We start from the raw sequence: 3,720 nt of genomic DNA on the forward strand, positions 1-3,720 counted from the left end.
GGCTGATGAAATATTTTAAAATGCCATAGATGTTGATATTGGTTTCTGTTTTCGCTGGTTTGTCCCTCGGTCCAGATAGGTGGAACAACCATGTCTGGTAAGTTTCTCTCCACGTGGGAACCATTCCACTAATTTAGCCAAGAAAAGCAAAACTCTTAAGGGAATGATCACAAGTTTTGAACAGCATAACGATTAGCAATTAATAACTCATTCTAAAGCTAGTCATGTAGTAACTAGAAACAAGGCATGAAGGATGTCGTCTTGTACTCTTTGAACTATCATAATCCTACGTAAAAAACTGGCATTGTTTGTAATTATACTGTAGTGAAACATGATAATGTACAAAATTTCTTGTTTTTAGCATTGTAGATATCGTGATGTGAGAAGTTGAAACTTGCATAAATAATGACAGTACAGTATAATATGTCCAATTCTCCTCTCCTGAGGTGTACTGATGAATAGAGGACCTACTCAGAGCCTGACAAAGGTAAATCCAGAGGTTAACAACATTGTGGTATAGTCATAAGGCAACCTTTCAAGTGACCACATATTAGAAAGAACAGTCAAAAGAGTAAATCTGCATAGAAAGGCAGACAATAATTATGGTCCATAATTTACCCTGCTCTGCCATTTTGGATGGTCATGAAGCGTATTTTTCAAAATTTTAAGTGGGAACCAACAAGAACTACAACGAGTAATTGTAGAACAGCTTTTTTTTATGAATTATCTTCATATAGGCAATCTATCTTATAAGCTAACATTGAAGGTAAACTGATTAGGTACCATCATAGAAGAAACAAAACTAATGAAATTACCATATGGTTTTTTATTTGACAAATTGAGTGAATAAGAAAAGGTAAAGTCACAAAACACAACATCACTTGTATAATCTAGCAAAAATAACAAAGTTGACAAGCAAAGGAACTTACTTTTGCTGCAAAGAGATTGTAAAGGTTGAAATCAACTCTCAGGTTAACCGCAGGAAGTCTCATTGGTAAGAACTACAACCAAACAGTTCTCCATTGGGAAAACGATTAAGGCAACTAATTAACGTATTCTATATGACCAAGTAATGAGGAGGAAAAAATACTTTATCGAAGGTCATGAAGTTTTATTTCGTGAGTTTCCACTAGCATCATCCCCAGGACTTTTTGATCTTGTAATGCATCATAAAGATTCAGATATATTTCATAGTGATGGCATAAATTTTCAAGTTTAGATAATGAACGTGCTCAGATATGGGAAAAAACTTTATACTTGTATCTAGAAAAGCATACCTCTCCTGACAACACACATTATACTGCTGCCCAAGGATCTGGAAGGCCTCGAAGGGTCTGCGCTTTTCTTCTAAAGGAGAATAATCAAAGACACCAAAATCCATGACATTACAACATATCCATACAAAATTTACATGCTGAAAAACTTTTAGTACAAGTACCTGGGGTTCTTGCTCTCCTCTAATGTAGTTGCTTTCATGCTTTCCGTAGAACAACCAAACACATGAAATAGATTGCTGAAATAGTAGACAGTATTTATTGAGAAATAATCACACTGATCAAGAAGCAAAAGGAGAGAGAGAAGAAAAAAGAACTCTATGCACCTATAAGATCCAGTTGCTACTCATGAACCATCACCACTAAGGCAACACTCAAATTTATCAAAGATGGGATTATTCTCATATAAATGACACAGCAATTATCTTGGTAAAAAGGGATCTTGAGCCAGGAGTTTCCTGTTCCTCAAAACTGCACGTAGGAAAAACCTAACATTTCAACTTATTAAATCTACGAGAAAGTAATTTTAAAATAAGTATCTCTCAACTTAAAGGATATCACCTGATACATAAAATTATAAGTGTGCATCAAACTATTAATATTAAGCTTGAAAATGTAAACATTTTTAATTAATTCATGTTACACGGTTATTTTAACAGTTGGAAAATTAGTTCATCTGAGAAGCCCAAATATCAGCTCGTCCTATTTACAAGGTGCTTTCAGGCCTTCATTCTTGAGATATTATCAAATGCTGTCAAGTGTCGAAGAGAACAATCTTTTGTTCACTACACCATTTTGACCTCATAGCAAATCGTTGTTGCAGGTTAGGCCATAGAAATCCTCTTTACTTTTTTTTTTTTTTTGTAAAAAATAATACTTCAATTGACCCACTTCCTTCTCCGTCGGACGATATAACTACTTAATCAAAGAAATTCACTCTTCCCGATTTGAGATGTCCCAAAATTGTCTCACTTAGAGATAAATTGGCATATTTTCAAATAAATCCTTTTGCTTCACAAGAAACTTTCACTTTTCAGTAAATGGAAATTTCTTGGTGGGACATTTTTCACATAAAGATAGTAGTAGTATAAACATGATTTTAAAAAAAATTTCCAACATTCCATGAAAAAGTTTAAATGATAGAGTAACATTTACGGGATTGACTAACACACACACATATCGAGTAGTAGTTGTATTAAGTTAGAAAAGTTGGACAAAACCTCCTAATTTCAAGCAAAGAGACCAACAAAAACCTCCTCTAGGTGAGTGAAAAGAGAACTCATTACCATTTTCAGTGATATAGACAGGTGGATTGCCATATCTCTCTGCAATATGATTAAGAACTTTCCGAATTCCCCAAGAAACTATGTAAAGCCATGATGATGCCTCCTACATGAAGTTTCACATTTTTAGTTCATGATGTCAGATATATACATTCAAGGAACTGGAAAAGAGAGACCATTCATACCTTCTAACTGATCACCTCTCCTCCTTCCCATTTAGATACGACGAACATGGAAAGAATCAAAAATAAAACATGAGTCAAATTAGTAAAGTAGTCGCATATTTATGGACTAGAAAAATATAAGAAATGATAAAAATTATTTAGGCCTCACATTACATACCAAGTATCTCTAATCCATATACAAAGAAGCTATTAGCGATCCTGACGCGATGAAAAACTGTCCTTGTTTCTGCAATCCACACCAAAATTAGGCAAAAACTAAGCTCAAGATCAGTAGAAATCCAAAAAAATTTGGGGAAATCAAAATTAGAGTTCACAAAAAATTTGGGGAAATCAGCAAAAATTTGGTTTTAAGTAGAAATCAGTAGATATTTGGATAATTTGAGAAATCAAGCAATTTGGACAATTCGAGCAAAGAAGAAAATGGGTAGATTGAAAAATCACAAACCCTATCTTCTCTCACTCTATTTCAACTCCAAATAGTTAATTCACCGATCTGTAAACAATCAATTTGTAGATCCGATTAATTTGCACTCCCATAACACATAACAACAAAAAAAATACTCAACAAACAAAAAATACAAACCTTAATTTCTATGAACCAAAGGAAAAAATACTTAATTTTTCCATTGAAAAGAGAGAAAATGGAAATAGCAAAGGGTTGTGAAAGAAGTGAAAAAGGAAAGTTCGGAACTGGGAGAGGTAGGTTTAGGGGGGAATATTTGGTTAATTAAAAAAATGAGGAAATATGAAAGTGGGTTGGTGGTATATTTTTAAATGGATAGCGGGCGATCTAACCCCGCAGATCTACAACTTTTAGCGGCAGTGTACTTAACCTCCGCATTTAACATAATTTTGCAGGGGGTTAAAATAACCCTGCAAATAAACCCCCGCAATAAGACCCATTTTTGTAGTGTTGTGGTATGGCCCTCTTGGCATGGCTCTCTCAGTATGGCCTTCTTAGCATAGCCCTCTGTAACG

The 3,720-nt window shown here is 34.4% G+C and overlaps 2 long non-coding RNA genes across 2 annotated transcripts; both read right to left on the reverse strand.

Moving 5' to 3' along the window:
- Positions 1-935: 935 nt before the first annotated feature.
- LOC107853091 lies at positions 936-2,770 on the reverse strand. Its single transcript, XR_001669653.2, has 4 exons — positions 2,743-2,770; positions 2,561-2,663; positions 1,439-1,513; positions 936-1,347 (listed from the first exon to the last, which is right to left on the reverse strand). It is a non-coding gene; the product is annotated as an uncharacterized LOC107853091 (long non-coding RNA).
- Positions 2,771-2,898: 128 nt separating this feature from the next.
- On the reverse strand, positions 2,899-3,446 carry LOC107853092. The gene is made up of 3 exons (XR_001669655.1): positions 3,326-3,446; positions 3,184-3,235; positions 2,899-2,968 (listed from the first exon to the last, which is right to left on the reverse strand). It is a non-coding gene; the product is annotated as an uncharacterized LOC107853092 (long non-coding RNA).
- Positions 3,447-3,720: the final 274 nt, after the last annotated feature.

Source organism: Capsicum annuum, chromosome 6 (assembly GCF_002878395.1).
Source record: "Capsicum annuum cultivar UCD-10X-F1 chromosome 6, UCD10Xv1.1, whole genome shotgun sequence".
Classification (NCBI taxonomy): domain Eukaryota; kingdom Viridiplantae; phylum Streptophyta; class Magnoliopsida; order Solanales; family Solanaceae; genus Capsicum; species Capsicum annuum.